The sequence below is a fragment of the Pseudophryne corroboree genome, chromosome 5 (assembly GCF_028390025.1).
Source record: "Pseudophryne corroboree isolate aPseCor3 chromosome 5, aPseCor3.hap2, whole genome shotgun sequence".
Taxonomy (NCBI): Eukaryota; Metazoa; Chordata; class Amphibia; order Anura; family Myobatrachidae; genus Pseudophryne; species Pseudophryne corroboree.
In genome coordinates, this window is record NC_086448.1 from 680,947,347 (window position 1) to 680,965,868 (window position 18,522).

Sequence of the window (18,522 nt, forward strand, 5' to 3'; positions counted from 1 at the left end):
GTGGAAGCTAACAGGTCCAGCCCATAGCCCTCAGGGGGGTCACAGGATCAATCCATCAGATTATACAGCTGGAGAGCCACACAACCTGTGTGCTACTCCATATCCACCCCTAGCCGCTCCCAGCTTTTTTTTTTTCATCATTTGTCTATCTGAAATGGGACTGAGTGCCCACTCTGTATGTTTTGTGAATTTGTGCTCCACCAGCAGGATTCAGTGGTCCTCATTTACAGAGGACACCATAGGTCCTTAGTTTGCGCCTTGGGACATTCCACTATTTTTGCTTCCCTCTCATCCTTGCAGTGTGTTTATATAAAGTAAAACTTCATAACATAGATGTTACCCTTGGTATAAAGATACGTACACAGCCTTCCATAAATACAAGTCTACAGTATGTCATTCTTGATTGTATGAGGATACGTTGCCTGCCTACCATAAAACCATGTGTGCTTCTAGCAAGATTAAAGTGAAAGTGCATTTGATCATAAAAAGGATTCATCTACACAAGAAAATGCAACGGAATAATTTATTTATGTATGCATCCAGCACAGATTTAAAACATAATTGGCGAGATGTAATAGGGTGCGAGTTTGGAAAAGTGTGAGATTAGTGCTAAACTCACACATTTTACAAATTTGACCAATGTAATAGGATGTGAGTCCATGCAAACTCGCATGTTTCAGAACTCGTACAGTACAAATTTGCATCCAGAAGTTTGTCCCATTTTGTACATGCAACTCGGCCAATGCAATAGGGTGCAAGTTCTTAACTCTCAAATAAAAAATTACCAAAATCTCCAAAAAATAAAAGCTGCTGTCTGCTTACATACAGTGTGGCCGCTGTCTGATCTCGGGTGGCCTGTAATTGATCACGTGTTGCAGCAGTCAGCTCCTGCAGCCACATGTCTACATTGTTGGCTATGCTTATGTTGGCCTCCAGTGCCACTGCTGTTGATCGGTTGAGGCTCCACAACTGCTTGATAATATAGTCAAACAATTTCAGGGAGCACCAATATGGTTTTATGCAGCATAAAACCATATTGGTGCTCCCTGAAATTGTGGAGGGAGAATGCAAGTTCTTCCACACTGGAGGCAGAGAGCAGTGAAGTGATTGATGGGTTGGACAGTGGTTGTTGCTGCCGCATGGGTGCTGGTGGATCAATGGGTGTTAGGATGAAAGTCACCTCATCCTCTTCCTCATCCCCTGAATATGCCACCCGCATAACTTCAGGTGGCTGTACCATAGACACTGGTAGTGGTATGGGGAGTGATGGCGCATACCAACATGAGAAGGACCTGAAAAGGAGAGAAAAAAACAAAGTAAATATGCTTGTACTGTACCAAAAATACTGATCCTAGTAATTTAGACCACCAAACAATGCATGTGCTAAATATATATATGCTTGATGTTTGGTGCATTCAGAAGGGACTCCATCAAATTAAACAAAACACCACAACATTAGCATCAATTTTATTTTATAAAGTAGGCCTTTTTTTAAAAACGAATATTTTACATATCAATTACAAACATGAGCTTACAAAATAATTTCTGATATGGCTGTGGCATAATTATTATTATATAATGGATGCAGGCCTTATTAATATTTCACAATGTTAATGTAATTAATGTTTCGGTATGTGACATTACACTTAGGTTGCAGAGGCCTGCTGAACCATGGAAATGTGTGTAATTTTTTTGTTTTTTTTTACTGGTACTTACCAGTCTCCTCCGTAACCATTTGTGACCAACACCTTTTTTGTGGTGCCGGCCTCCTTGCTGCAGTAAGGGAAAACAAATGGAGAAAATCAGTGATATTCAAAAGGTATATGTAGTTAAAAACATTAAACAATATACATTCTAAAGGTTTAAATAAAACATCCATTATGGCTCATGCCCTTGCTACACAAATAATTTTGATGGCTGTAGGACACGTTGTGCACATTACCAAATATGTGCAAAATGGGCCTTATTCAGGTTTGTTAGCAAACAAAAAACACTAATGGGCAAAACCATGATGCACTGCAGGTGGGGCAGATGCAACATGTGCAGAGGTTTAGATTTGGGTGGGGTGTGTTCAAATGGGATGCGATTAGCGTCCTGGCAGTCAGGACGTCGATGGTCATGTGACTGATGCTGGAATCACAACACCACTCAGAATCCCGGTGCCGGGACACTGACCGCCGACATCCCGAAGGTAAGTATTAGATGCCTGTTAGGGTTAAAGCCCCAGTTAGGGACTAGAGCGGGGGGACTAGCTGTAGCCACCACCCCCTGTGTCTTAGCCCTAGCCGACACCCCTGGTGTCTCAACCCTAGCCACCACCCTAACATATTAGCCCTAGCCACTGGGTTAGGGTTAAGGTAGGGGACAGAGAAGGGATAAAATGTTTAACCCATCCGCTGTATCCTGAAAGTCGGGATGCCAGTGTCGGTCATGTGACTGCTGGCATACCGATCGCCGGTCTCATGTATCACGCTGAATTCTAAATTGCAACAAACCTTAATGACCCCCAATATGTCTACTGTGTCTAATATATGTCTAATGTGTTCTGGTGTCACATACTCATACAATTGTAAAAATAAAATGAATCAGTATTGAAAACACAAATTCAGTTATGTTTTGTATTTTAAGTTTTACTTCTTTTAATTCCATTCATTATTGACTTCCAAAGCTTAATTTTTGACCTTTCAGACAATATTTAATATTACAAACTGTCACATGCAACAAAGTTAAAATTAAAATTGTAAAAAATATATTATATCGGAAACATATTTATTTATCCCAATAGCTGGTTCATGGCTGTCTCAAGGCACATTCAACACGTGTGGCCATGCAGGGCGCCACCCTTAATGGGTGCACAGATTTTTAAAGTAAATGTTGCCTCCTCGGTAGCTTACCTTAGAGGTATTGAGGAGTTATGTGGTGTGCAGTGTGTGCCGTTACACACCGATGCTGTCCCTGCCAAGTACAGTGACATTCACTGCCTGGACCCTCTGCTGGGGTGGGCGACCGACGGACTGATGCAATGGCTGGTTTGAGGATGCCGGGAACATGGCCCTGTAGACTGCAGCGATTAGTGATGGTTTCCCCACAGCTCCCTCTCTCCTCCCCACTGCACTTGTAACAGCGGCGCCAATGACATGAAAGCGGCACTCAATGCTGCTGTGACGTCACACCACCCAGGAGATCTGCCTCAAGAGTGTAACAAATTCCCCACCTGGAGCACTGCTTGAGCATGACGCCAGGCACTGCCGGAATTATACTGCGCTGGGGTTCATTTTACTGCAGACTCGAAGCTCTCATTCTGCTACTGACATCGTCATGCATGATCTGGTTGCATATGATGTCATATGGGGTACCACACCCAAAGAAAGACCCCCGCCCACTGTCACACATGGCAGCTCAGTTTCTGATGCACCTCTCCTCCTCTCACACAGAAGGAGCAGCGGCGGAGGCAGCGGCGGCGGAGGCAGTGTCAGCGTGGGAGCAGCAGGAGAGGCCGGCAGCGGTGAGCAGAGCTACAGGGTGCATGTGTATTTAGCACTGTGGGAGGCATGTGTATCTGGCACTGTGGGGCATGTGTATCTGGCACTATGGGAGCACGTGTATCTGGCACTGTGGTTGCATATTATGTGTATCTGGCACTGTGGGTACACATGTGTATCTAACACTGTGGGGGCATATTATGTGTATCTGACACTGGGTACATGTGTATCTGGCAATGTGGGGTCATATAATGTGTATCTGGAACTGTGGGGGCATACAACATGTATCTGGCACTGTGGGGGCACATAGCATGTATCTGGCACTGTGGGGGCATATAACGTGTATCTTGCACTGTGGGGGCATATATCGTGTATCTGGCACTGCACTGCTGGGGCATATAATGTGTAACTGGCGCTGCACTGCTGGGAGCATATGTGTATCTGGCACTGCTGGGGGCATATAATGTGTATCTGACAATGTGGCAGCATATAATGTGTATCTGGAACTGTGGGGGCATATAACGTGTATCTTGCACTGTGGAGGCATATAATGTGTATCTGGCACTGTGGGTGCATATAATGTGTATCTGGCACTGTGGGGGCATATAACGTGTATCTGGCACTGTGGGGCCATATAATGTGTATCTTGCACTCTGGGGGCATATAACGTGTATCTGGTACTGCTGGGGGCATATAATTGTATCTGACAATGTGGCGGCATATAATGTGTATCTGGAACTGTGGGGGCATATAATGTGTATCTGGTACTGTGGGGGAATATTGTATGTGTATCTGGCACTGCACTGCTGGGGGCATATGTGTATCTGGCACTGCACTACTGGGGGCATATGTGTATCTGGCACTGCTTGGGGCATATAATGTGTATCTAGCACTACTGGGGATGTATGTGTATTTGGCACTACCAGGGGCATTTGTGTATCTGGCACTACACTGCTGGGGTCATTATGTGTATATGACACAATCGTGGAGACATTTTGTGTGAGGAACACTACTGTGGGCTTTATGTGTATGGCTGCTAATTGTGTAGAGGGGTGTGAAAATATATTTATTTATATTGTAATAATACAAAGTTGCAAGGCCACGCCCACATATCCAGGAGCGCGCGTGCCTTCGGCACACGCATTGGGGGGGGGGGGCTTCAAAATGTTATCGCTCAGGGTGCTAGTAGGCCTGTAGCCGGCCCTGGGCTGGTTTAAATGGAACACTTGACACTGACTTAGGCATCAGCATTTAAAAGGGGACTACTCACCAGGACAGTTTGGGGATGCTGGGCAGTCTGTATTCACAACATGGCTGCCAGGAAGCACTTCAGGTGCAAAGATTTTTTTAAGTTCCTCCTTGCAGCTGTTATGCTGTATTGGAGCTGCTCGCCCTCCCCAGTGTGGCTTTTCACTTGATACGACTCACTGAGTTTTGCATCACCACCCTATTGATGTCGTTAAAATGTTTTTTAATGTTTTTTAAGTCACAGAGGCAGGCCCTCACTGCATTCACTGCCTCCAGCACCACCAGCCATTAAGCCTTCTTATAGGAGACTGATGCCTGGTGTGCCTGGTCACCAAGAAGGCATGGATAAACAGCCACCATTCTGTGGACAAGGGCACTGTTTTCAGCATATAAAAATTTACATTATGGCCAGTACTGTGTGCTGGTGCAGCTGGCTTATCGTCATCCTCCTCCTTATCCTCTTCCTCCTCCTCACTCTCTTGCTCCACACTCTCCTGCTCCTCCAGATCCTCAGTGCTGGACTATACCTCACTGTCAGGCTGCTGGACTACAACCTCCTCCTCCTCCATCCTCTCCTGTCTTCTCACTCCACTAGGTGCCATGCTGCAGTAAAGTCACAAAGCTCTCTCTCACAAATCACTTCCTCTCCTTTTCAAAACTCCTCACTACCTATCAAAGGACAAAATGGAGGATCAGGGGTTTTTACAGGGTGCATGATGCATAAATCAGGAGACTTTAGGCTACCAATGTGTGATTTTCTAATATACTGTGCAACTCTCATAATGAAACTTGCATTCTGGTTGCTCTAAAAACTTACATGCTTCCTGGAGTGAAATCTCACAAGAATTCGCATGCGAGTTACGTTTGTGCCTGAAAACTCGCACCCTATTACATTGTGCAAGTTGCGGGAAAAACTCTTACCTTTCAAAGTTTCAAGTATGCGAAAAGGTGAAAGTTTGAACTCGCTCCCTATCACATCTTGCCAAATGAGCATTATTCAGGGTTGCAAGTAAACAGAATCACTACTAGTGTTCACATAAAAACATAATTCATTCTGCAATCTATTCAGAGTTGACCAAATGTGCAAGTCTGTGGCAGAGCAACTTTTCTGTAGATGTATCAGGCTCTGCTGTGGCTGGAATATGACTGGAGGCAAAGTTTGAAAATTCTAGGTACACAAAATTCTAGATACACATGTTAATAGAGCAGATAACAAGTATACAGTGCTGTAACAAGATGGCACTGCACCCTGTGCTGGCCCTGCCCCCTACATACTGTACATCATATTATTAGATCGCACTTAGGGGACGGGGCTGTCAATTCTGGTAAGTAGAGCACTGTCCGCAGCATCCTAAGGATGCAATAGTGTTTCTATAACAGGTAGAGCACTAGCCAGCGGCACTGCTCACAAACCCCTAGTTCCGGGTCTGCAAGTAGCAATGTGAAGTGGTGCATCTGTGATGTTTAGCGAAGCAGATACACATATATAATTTTATATTTTTTCATGACGACACTTAAAAATCTGTCTACAGGCTTCCCCTACCTCAACAATGAAGCATTCTTTATTTGCATAAAGTGAGTGTCCATAGCAGCATAAAGTGACTTTGAATACACAGGTGCAGCAGTTTCAGTGCGTTTACATAAATGGATGTATTTTTTATGTTTGCGGCCAATAATCATTAGATATGAACTTATGCCAGGATGACAACCCAGTATATGCGAATTTCCATTTTTAGTTAGTGGCTGCATTGGCATGCACACTTCACGTGTATACACCCCCATTCCAACCTGGATCCTGGCCCCTTAGTAAAACGCAGTGACAGGTCATACCTACACGTGAAAAGATGCAGATTGTGAAAATATGCGCTTTTGTAAAAGTGCAACTTGCCAATAAAAGAATGCAGAACATTTTATGTTCCTCTCTGAAAGGCCCAATATGATTATGATACTGCCCTTTGTAACAAAACAGTTGAGCAGAAAACAACACCAACCTATTAATAAAACCTTACTGAAAAAACTGCAAGAACAGTATTACTTGACCGCAGTGGAACTATCCTTACTCCAGTTGCCAGTGTGTATGTCATAGGTTATCACTATGTATTTATTTAACAACACACTTTTTTCAATTTGCAATCATTTGCGGGTGTTTTTTTTTTAAACAAATTCACTTTGAATGAACACGCTATGATTTGGCTTATAAACGTTAAACACTATACTTGTGTTATCTTGTTTTGCAGTAATTTCCTATGTCCCCCTTACAACATAGCACAGCTAAAGCAAACCTGCATGGTGTCATAATGATGCTTTTTCAATCTCAATTAGCAATAACTAATTAACGAAATTGTTTTATGCTCAAGAATGAGGCACATCTTTCTCCCTCCTTCTCTAATCCCAAGTGTGATATATGGTTGATTGAATATCTAATTACTTCCTAATTGAATGAGCCCATTATAAATTTTTCACATGTTCAAGCTAATGGTTTTGGTCCAGAAATTAAAGTCAAAGAAATTAAGTTGAACTGGGATTTTGCCAACATTCATAATGAGGAAGCTTTGCATTAGGAGTATAATTATATGCAAATGTAAGTATTTGGACACAGCGTTTATTATGAAAATGTGAAAAGTTGTTACAGAATGCTGCCACAAATGGCTAATTTGGATGATGAACAATTTTCTTATTGATGTTTACTTTGTAATTCAGCAATTGTCAGTAGTTTGAAAGATGCTCTTTTATCTATGAGAGTAAAATAATTGAAATGTATAAATAAAAAAGCAAACATATCTATAGAGATAAATAGATTTTTTTTTAATAATGGTTTATGGACAACTTTCCTTTACTTGGCTCAGAATCCAAACTTATAGGGCACCTGTTACCAACACATATAGAGATGATCAAAGCTGCCACAATTTTTTTTTTAAATCAAATTTCACAGTGGAACATCCAATTTGCAGAGCTGCAAAGTTCCTGTGATACAATATTACAGTTCTGCTTATCTTCCCCACTCTGTAGAATGGTCATTTTTACTATATTAGTAAATTCAAATCTTACTACATTTATAGTCTATAAATAGTGATGACAAAGGTAAATTCACTGTTAACTGTGCCATTTTTGGGGTTGAAAAAAGAATAGGACTAGCACAGCACAGCAAAACATTGTAAAACCATTAAACACTGCAACTAAAATTCACACAATTCAGTTTATCTGATTTCATGTACAGTAACAAAAAAATATACTACTGAGAATTCATCATCCTAACAGTCTAGGTCTAGGTCCTGAAGATATGCTTGTGCACAGATGTATAATTAAACTGTAAGGAAACTCCTGTATAATTTATATCAGACTCCTAGATCACCAGTGACGGTCTTCTGCCTACAACTTCTCCCCCCTTTGTTGCCTTAGTGTATTACGTACACACCAGTACTTAGGATGCCGCTATGTCTTAAACCTCAAATAGTAGGGACTGGTGTAATTGACAGGAGATCACTAGATATAGCCGGATTAGTAGTATTCAGGCTACAGCAATGCGGCAGGAACACAGTTAACTGAAATACTAATGAAAATCGTTTGGTATGTTCAGGACTCTGGAACTGGTAGTTGCAGGGATGTCTCAGTGTAGCAATATGCAGACAATAGGTGTGACTATTAACCATTAGATTAGTGCAAATTCATAAAAGCAGCACAATACTAAACACTGGCGATGTACAAATGAGGAGTGAGTACACATATCTGCATCACAGTTTACATTGTAGTAGCAATGGTTAAACACAATGACTCCATGTTGATTCACAATGGATAGATACAACAAGGAAGATGTACACAGCCACTAATTACTAGAGCAGCAGTAGTAAAGTATGAAACATAAAAATCACAGTTGGAAATATATGGGCATTGTTTTTCATGAGGTACCTGGGTATGTAGTATACCTCCTCTCTGACATTATTTTTTTGCCTTGACTAGCTGTTGGGCATCAATGGGAATCATGACTTCCACCAAAGCTCCATGTACACAGGGGGGCATCTACTGCATGGATATAACCATGTGTCCTCTCTGACAGAAAATCCACCCATAGCGGGGGATAGCCATTGACCGTCAATGTTAAACATCAGTGGTTTGCAACCCAAGTTTGATAGTTTTGCTTTGATGGCAAATCCTCCACTGATAACTCCCAGATGGCAATTTTTTTTCTTTTTCAATGTCACGGACACAGATCTTAACCCCACCATCCATCATACTTCAAAGCACTGCCCTCCCAAACTGATTAGCCCACGCCTGATATTCCCCATAGAAGAGATCTGGCACTTTCAATTTGCTGGTCAGTGTCATCATCGTGATCACTACAGTCTCAGACAGGATGTAGTCAGCCTGCCAGTGTTCGACTTCATGGTGGACAGGATGTTGGCACCAGAATCCCGACATCTATTGGAATGCTGGCGCTGGAATCCTGAACATAAGTATGCCGGGAGATTTGGTTAAAGTTAGGCTGCGGGAGGGTTAGAGTTAGATTGCGGGGAGGGAGGGTCAGGGAGAGGGTTAGGCTTCCATTAGTGCAGCACCCCTATCAAGCTTAAGACCTGTCGAGATGCTGGGGCTGCGATTCTGACTGCCAGCATCTTAACTACCAGTCTCACATACTCAACCCTCTCAGACTGCATGAAAATTACATTGCAACTTTGTACTGCTGTTGAGAACAGCTTATGTACAGCAACTGTGCAGCCGGGGACAAAAAGCTTGATTTTCTCCATTTCTGCAGGAAAGAAATGGTATTATAGCTTCTCTAATCTATACAAGTACTGTTCCTGTCAGCCCCCATAAAGTCTAATCGGGTCTGCTGGAAAATAGAGGAAAGATGAAAAAGCAGAGAAATCAGTTATAGTATTATCAGTGGTTGTTATTGTAAAATAAAAGTATGGCTTTTTCCGGCAGGGTCCACAGGTTATATACAGGATAAAAATGGGATATGATGAAGCGACAGCAGATTTGCACCAATCGGTCAAAGCTTTTCGGCCTCCCAGCATGCAACGGGCCCATCTATATACCTATTCCTCCTGGATCAGGCAAATCAGTTTTTTGTTTGGTGCCACAGGAGCCGTACCATGGTCAGAGGGCAGCTGTTTTTTAGCAGCCCTAAGCTTTCTTATTATATTTTTACAGTCTTACTATTTTTTCCTGAGTGATCTTTCTAAAAAGCATCTTATACGTACCTTAGAAAGAGTCGCTCCAACAACTCTCTGCCGGGTCATGACAATGCTTACCCACGAGTACAGTGCTGTTTGAGCGGGCGTCTTTGTCGGACATACTAGCAGGTCCAGCAGACATTACCAAGCTGTGGCCGGAGCACAGGGAGAAGGTAAGGCATCGGCTTCACTTAGAAAGGAAATATGGACACAGTCGCACTGTCGCTGATGCAGCTGCTACCTCGGGTGCACCAGCGCTGGCCTAAGGGATCAGAGGCTACAGGAATAGTATGAGGCCACGATCCCTAGGGTTGATGTCAGCAGTGGCGAGTCAGATGCTCTCCTGGTCGCCCCTCCCCCGGGATCATGACCAGTTTCCTCTGAGTATCCCGCCATGAACTGTTTTCCCACTTCCGTCTCAGACGCTATACATGAGGGGGATCCAGTTGCAGCATAGGCGGCTGTGTGACTGGTGCATCTGTGTTCACTGATCCTCTGCGTTCACTATAGGTTCATGGAGCGGCAGTGTACACTAATAGCGTCTGGATTCACTCAGCGTTCGCAAATGTATTGATCAGTCCTGGAAGCAGGGTGAGTCTCCCTGTATCCCACTCTACTGAGTATGGGTAATACAGCACTAAGTCTCTATCTACCTTTTGAGTATGAATAGTAGATAAGTGCCTATTGCATATGAGTCTGTATACTATTACTGTTGTTTCTTTCGCTATGCGTCTGAATACGGTAGATCTGTTTAAACATGATTCAGTAATATGTTCTCCTACATACTTGAAATGTAGTTGTAGTTGATGATGTGATCATATTGCTTATTAAACTACTGTATAATATGTGACTGACTGATAGTGTGATTGCTGACTTTACTATAATTATGTCAGGTTTTTTTTCTCTATTGGGATCCTCAATGCTGGTGCATGGGTAGGGTCGGATTGTATGTCACTTTAAAAAGCTTAAAGTGATTACAGTCATAAATTGTGTAGTACATTGTGGAAGTGTTGATTATTTATCATATCTAAGAGCGGCAAAGGTGAGGAAGATACACTCACAGCAACACCAACACTCATATCATGTATGTCTTGCAAAGTTGTGTTAACCTTGTGTGCAAATTGTTTTAGCTTTCACCACTGTCTCTTGAAAAATACAAGGCAGATTCAGGTGCAGGTTGATTCACCTTGGGCTATGTTTGCACAGACATTATCCAGTATAGCTAAATGGATATTTCCTCCAACTCCTGTACCAAGGGCAGGTTACACAATTAACCCTTACATGCAGCTTCTCACCTGCGGTTTATCACTTCCAGCAGCAGTCTCTCAAAAGAAACAGGCTATTAATCCACTGGTAAGTAAATCTTCATTCTCACAGGCTACACATGTTTTAGATGAAGATTAATCGGAGGATAAAAGCTCAATAAATTCTACTTCGGCATACGAGTCGGAGGAGGAAGGTCTCAGCTCAGTAGATATAGCGGAGTTAATTAAAGCGATGAAAGCCATTCTATCCTTAGAGGATTCAGCAGAGCCTGTGTTAAAAACCAAGACACCTGTGTTTAAACGTCCCAAAACAGTTAAGACTGAGTTTCCGAGGTCAGATCAGCTGACGGAAATCATGGATAAGGCTACGCCCAATAAGATGTTTAAAATTCCTAAGAAATGGAATTCCAATTATCCTTTTCCAGCTGGGGATTGTTTTGAAAGGGAGGTTGCTCCTAAAGTAGATACGCATGTGATTTGTTAAGTACGAAAATCTACATTACCTTTTCCTTCAACATCATTAAATGATGTCATGGATAGGAGAGTGGATGGTTTTTTTAAAAACATTTTTTCCCTGTCAGGGGCAGTCATAAGGCCAGCCATGGCATCAGCTTGGATGGCAAAACCAGTGGCTACCTGGGCTGTTGAATTGGAAGGAAATCTTTCAATGGCATCTAGAGAGCAAAAATCCCATATAGCACATATAAAACAGGCTGCGATATTCTTGGAAGAAGCAGCATTGGATATGGGTACTATTGCCTCCAGGGCATCAGCTTCAACAATAGCTGCTCCCAAGGTAGTTTGGCTACGTACGTGGATAGCTGATTCAGAAAGAAAGTTTTGGAATCTTTGCCTTTTTCTGGAGATATTCTTTTTGGTAAAGATATGACAGATATTTTGGAGTCAGAAGCAGACTCCAAGAAGGTAAAGTTTCCTACCACATACAATTTCAAACCTAAAGTTCAAGCTTTTCGGCCCTTTCGGTCTCAAGGAAAAGCTAAAGGAAAAAGTGATGGCAGGCAATCCCAATACAACAAGTCTGGTAAGACTAAAAAGCATTGGGCTACCAGAGGACCGGTCGGCAAAACAGATAATAAGCCATCAGCCTGGTGGTATGGGCCTCCACCTGGGGATTCCTAGGGTGGGGGCCCGACTTCTTCAGTTTGCAGAGATCTGGTAGCAGTCTACAACAGATGCCTGGGTGCAGGAAGCGATATCTCTAGGTTATGTTTTTGGCTTCAAGGAGCACCCTCTTCGAAGGTTTTTTTGTACCAGCCCATCTCAGGTAGAGACGAAGGCCAGGGCTTTGCAATAGGCACTTCAGAAATTGCTTCAGTCAGGAGTAGTCATTCCAGTTCCTCCTGCACGAGGACAGGGTTCTTACTCCAACCTGTTTCTAGTTCATGAAACAAGTAGGTCATTCCAGCCCATTCTCAATCTCAAAGTGCTGAACAAATACATTTGGGTACCTCGGTTTCAAATGGAGACTTAATGTTCCATAATTTGGGCCATGGAGCCAGGGGATCATGTGCTATCCCTGGATATACAGGATGCTTACCTACATGTTCCTATATCACTGTTACATCAGTGCTATCTCAGGTTCGCTATCCTCCAACAGCATTTTCAGTTCCAGGCCCTACCTTTTGGGTTAGCCACAGCCCCCAGAGTATTTACCGAAATTATGGTGGTAATGGCAGCTTATCTCCGCCAGCAGTGGATAACAATTTTTCCATACCTCTACGATCTTTTAATCATGGCACAGTCACAGGAATTGCTCCTATGTCATCTGCAACAGACAATAACGTGTCTGCAAAGGCATGGGTGGCTCAAAAATTGGGCAAAATCGTCTCTGGTTCCGTCACAGCAGATGACTCACTTGGGGGCTGTACTAGATTCAAGTCTTCAGAGAGTAATTTTACCTCTGAACAAGATATCCAAGGTACAGTCAAGGATTAAGGACTTGCTACACAGTCAAACGGTATCCATTCACACAGCAATGCATGTGATGGGATTGATGGTGTCAACATTTAACATGGTGAAGTATGCACAGTTCCACTCGAGGCCTCTGTAGCATCTGATTCTTGCCAAATGGAATGGATTGCATCAGACGATAAAAACGCAGACTATGGTTCTTACGATGGAAGAAAGAAGGTCATTAGCCTGGTGGCTGCAGACATCCAATCTGGACAAGGGGAGACCCTTTTGGATATCAGATTGGGAAATTCTGACAACAGATGCCAGTCTCCAGGGCTGGGGAGCAGTGTCAGAAAGGTTGTGTTTCTGGGGGAAATGAACCAAGGAAGAAGGTTGCCTGCCAATAAATATATTGGAACTTTGGGCCATATACATGGCACTGATTCAGGCAAAGGACATTCTTCTGGGAAAACCAGTTCAGATCCGCTCAGACAATGCGACGGCAGTAGCGTACCTCAACCACCAGGGAGGAACTCGCAGCCGAAAAGCGATGAAGGAGGTAAGTCACATACTAAAGTGGCAGAACTTCTTCATCCAGCCTTGTCCGCAGTGTTCATTCCGGGAGTCCTAAACTGGGAAGCGGATTTTCTCAGTCGACACGCCATTCACGCAAGCGAATGGGCTCTACACCCGGAGATCTTCCAGACTCTAGTAGACAAGTGGGGGTTGCCAGAGATAGATTTCATGGCATCCCGTCAGAACAACAAAGTTCTCGCATATGGGTCAAGAACAAAGGATCCCAGAGCGATCTTTGTGGATGCCTTGTCAGTGAGATGGGACTTTCATCTGGCGTATGTGTTCCCTCCAATCACCCTATTACCCAGGGTGGTGAGAAAGATAAAGTAAGGAAAAGGTGCCGTGATACTAATAGCTCTGGCTTGGCAAAGAAGACATTGGTACACAGATCTGCAGAGGATGTCGCTGGATGTTCCACTTCTGCTCCCTCAATGTCCAGATCTACTGATGCAGGGTCCTTGTTATCACAGACATCTGCATTGACTGTCTTTGATGGCGTGGCTCTTGAAACCTCTTTCCTGAAGTCAAGAGGATTCTCACAACAGGTAATTCAAACAATGCTCAGAGCAAGGAAACCTTCCTTAGCTCGCATTTATCACTGAATATGTCAAACCTATATTCATTGGTGCAGTGAATGGAAAATGGACCCTAAGTGTTTCAGAGTCTCCAGGGTCTTAGCATTCCTTCAGGCAGGAATGGATAAAGGTTTGAAAGTGGCTTCCTTGAGAGTGCAAGTGTCAGCATTGACTGTATGGTTCCAAAAGAAAATTGCCAACTTACAGGATGTGCGCACATTTTTCCAGGGAATGCTGTGCATTTAACCTCCTTTTGTTCCTCCTACAATGCTTTAGGACTTAAATTTAGTCCTAAAGGCCCTTCAAGTTGCACCATTTCAACCACTTAATAAAGTGGATCTTAAATGGTTGACAGCTAAAGTTCTCTTTCTACTGCCCATGGCATCAGCTAGTAGAGTGTCATATTTAGGGACATTGTCATGTCGTTCCCCATTTCTCATTTTTTATCCAGATAAAGCAGTTCTCAGAACCAGATCTGGGTATCTTCCCAAGGTGGTGTCTATATTCCACCTTAATGAAGAAATTGTAGTCCCGTCTTTCCAGGTACTGGGCCTTTTTGCGGGAGATGCATCGCTGGACATGGTCCGTGCCTTAAGGATCTACGTGGATCATACCAGTGCCATCAGAAAGACAGATTCTCTTTTCATTCTCTACGGATTTCACAAGAGAGGATGGCCTGCTGATAAGCAGACACTGGCAAGGTGGCTTTGGATGATGATTTCATAAGCATATTCTCAAGCTGATCTCCCTGTTCCAGTTAATGTCTCTGCTCAAGCTGCTCGTAAAGTAGGTCCTTCATGGGCAGCACAACGTGGTGCTTCAGCAGAACAGATATGTAAGGCAGCCACATGGTCTTCCATTAACACATTCATTAGACATTATGCCATGGATACCTTTGCCTCTCATGCTGAATTCGGGCGAAGGATTCTCCTGTCCCCACCACTAAATTGCTTTGGGAAAATCCCATTGTTATCCTGTGGATAACTTGTGGACCCTGACGTAGAAATATACGTTATGGTAAGAACTTACCATTGATAACGGTATTTCTCCTAAGTCCACAGGTTCCACAGGGATCCCACCCTGACGCACCTGATTTGAGGATCCTTTTACTCACTAACCTCTTCCTTCTTGTACGGAAGGGTATGTTTGTGTGTTCTCACATGATTAGGGCTATCTATGATGCTCCTGCCTTGAGCTTTGGGAATAAAACTGATTTGCCTGATCCAGGAGGTGGGGATATATGGACGGGCCCGTTGCAAACTGGGAGGCAAAAAATCTTTGACCGATTGGTGCAAATCCGCTGTCACTTCATCATATCCCATTGTTATCCTGTGGAACCTGTGGACTTAGGAGAAATACTATTATCAATGGTAAGTTCTTACCATAACGTATTTTTTTACAGCTAAAATGCTTGAGTAAAAGGCACAGTACAATATATCCTGCAGGAAGCCAAGGGAGATGGAGCTCAGCTCCATTTCAAGCAGCCCACCGGCCAAGAAGAGAAACTACAGAGGAACTATAGTAGTTCTGAACAAGTGCATCTGTCTATGCTAGCCACATATAAACATTCCACCCAATCAGGTACCATCCTGGCCATCCTCTAGTTATGGCCCTTAACAAAGTACCTACACTGTACATGACTGGCTAGTTTGTAACATTTTTACAAAGCTTATTTAATTTTGCAATGGTAATTTTTTAAAGAACTGGATATGCACCTTCAAATACCGTACAGAGAAAAGAAAGGCTCATTTGTGCACAAAGCTGTTTAAAGACATGAGACAGGCAATCATTTAATTTCAAGTTGGTTGCAACTGTTTTTGTATGGGGTAGTATCTTTTTAGAGAAGATTCGTTTGTGGTGGGTGAACACATTTGTATTACTGCTTCCCTTAAATCGAAATCAGCATGCCTCTTCTACGACAGTGGTTCAATAAGTAAGGTAACAAGACCTCTCGCATGTCTAATGATCTCTAGTTTATTCTAATTTGCCTCATGGCCAGAGCAGGTAGATCACTCCTAACTTTACGCCTCTTAGACTTTGCCTCATATCAGTTATACTGTCCAAACATTAGTTGTCAATGGCAGATCTGGCAGCAACATAGTCAAACATTGAAGTGTGTAGTGTGATCATATTTCTGTGTCTAAAAGGCACAGTAGCAGCTGAGTTTCATCATCAACTTGTCGAGGTCTATGGTGATAACGTCATGTCGTGGAAACAGGTTTGTATTTTGTGCACTGCTTTTGAAAACGGCAGGACAGATGTTCAAGACGAGCAGCGATACGGTTGGCTAAGCACGTCCACACACAGACTCATATTTTAGTTAATTGAAAGTTTTGTTTTACCAATGAAAATTTAATTTTCAAAAATTTCTACCGAACTGCAAGAGATTGATTATTTTGCTAATTAAGGGGGACATGTACTAAGCGGTGATAAAAGTGGAGAAGTGAGCCAGTGGAGAAGTTGACCATGGCAATCAATCAGCATTGACGTAACATTTATAATTTAAATACTAAAAACAGTATACAGAGCAGCTGATTGGTTGACATGGGCAACTTCTCCACTGGCTCACTTCACTTTTATCACTGCTTAGTACATGTCCCCCTAAATTTGCAAAACACTGCAATCAACATGACATTGAATGACAAAATTGGAACACCAATTGGTTACCACCGGTCTGCCTGGCAATGGCATGTGAAATCCACCAAACCATGTCTATTTTCTTCTAAAAACACATCTCTAAGTCACTGAATTTTTGGATGCTACCATAATAAACTGAAAGATGTACTGTAGACCATAGTTCAACAGAGATAGAGTCTGTGTGAACTAAAAAGTGTGTTAAACATAAACGAGACATAAATGAGTGGCTCTTTGTCATATACATGAGTTTCTATTTCCATGGGTATGAAAAATAATAGGTAGTATAATTATTTGCAGAAAACTCACAGATGATGAGTGACTGTACAATAAATTTATAAATTTGTCTTACTGGTAAGGGTTTATATAACGGTAGCAGCATGGGTGTTTTATACATACAGCATATGTCAACTACAGGAACTAAGTATTTACCTAGCAATAAAATCAAAGTTCATGAAATATTTCTGTAATCACGTTATATGTTTGTAGTGGTAGAAAAAAAGGGGTGGCTCAATGTTTATACTTCTAAGTTATAAAAAATTTCAACAGTCCATTGTTCCAAATAAAATTAACGGCTTTGAGAAAGCAAAGCTAGGTCAAACATTTGCATTCTTTGTTTTACTTGCGGAGGAGAAATTGTTTTCACGTATGACCCCAGACTTTGTCAGTAAAATCACCATTGTTATCATATAAACAATTATTCCAAGACATATTTTATGTGTGACATCCAGTGATACAATAAAAGACTCTTATACAAAGGGAGGTGAAAGATCTTATAACATTACAGCAGTGTTTTGTATGAAGAGAGTACTGTATATTAGAAAGGTGCAGGCATAGGTCATCCATCAGGATCACTACTAGACATTTTAGTGCCCTGGATGAGACACACACTTTTAGCACACATGCATGCTGTAATACTGATTGGTGCATCCTGATATGACACTATCAGTCGCACAATCAAATATTGCACCAGTGCTATGGCAGGTGCCGTTTCTCCATATGATCATGGCCTGTGCTTGTGCCTCTACATCTGGGAAAGCAGCAACTTTCATTAACACACCTGTGACACTCCCATAATATACCCACTCATATGACCATTTTTTGCTGCAACATCAGCCACCACCCAGTCACCGTCTAGGAACATCTACCGCCACATTTCCAAACACAACAGTACCTGTGTGTACACTCTGAGTATTGCATGTGCTGTAGGGGTTTTCTAAACTTTTCATGTATGCACAGTTGAAAATAATCACTCAACTATGTGAACATAGACATTGAATGTGGACTGCAAATCAGAATCAGGCCCCTACTGTGGAGTGGGATTGCATCTTCTATTCTTGAGAGTGTAGCGTTAAATGTATCATTGCTGCACAATATCACCCCGCCCCCATCCCAGTATACTACAAACATTTATAAGCATCAAGATTACTGGTAAGAAGCTGCCAGCTCTTTTATATCAGTACTCAATGGGGCGGGGGTTCCTCAGTAACAAGAAGACACTAAATGAGTGATAACATGTCATGGAACTGCTTGCCCTGCAGAAGCCTTCCTAACATGTTCTGTCACAATTTGTGTTCAAGGTAAGATCCTCCAGACTTCTACCAGTTTTATGTTGTTTGTTTTATGTTGTTTGAATTTATGCATGGTAGGAAGA

The 18,522-nt window shown here is 42.5% G+C and overlaps 1 protein-coding gene across 2 annotated transcripts in view; it reads right to left on the reverse strand.

The window, feature by feature from the left end:
- Window positions 1–523: 523 nt before the first annotated feature.
- The window catches only part of CA8 (carbonic anhydrase 8), a 282,420-nt gene continuing 264,421 nt past the window's right edge, over window positions 524–18,522 (reverse strand). For both annotated transcript variants that reach the window (XR_010177875.1, XR_010177874.1), the window contains exons 10-11: window positions 1,717–1,773; window positions 524–1,292 (exon numbers count right to left, since the gene is read on the reverse strand). The gene's annotated coding sequence lies outside the window, so the exon portion shown is untranslated. The remainder of the gene's footprint in view (window positions 1,293–1,716; window positions 1,774–18,522) is intronic.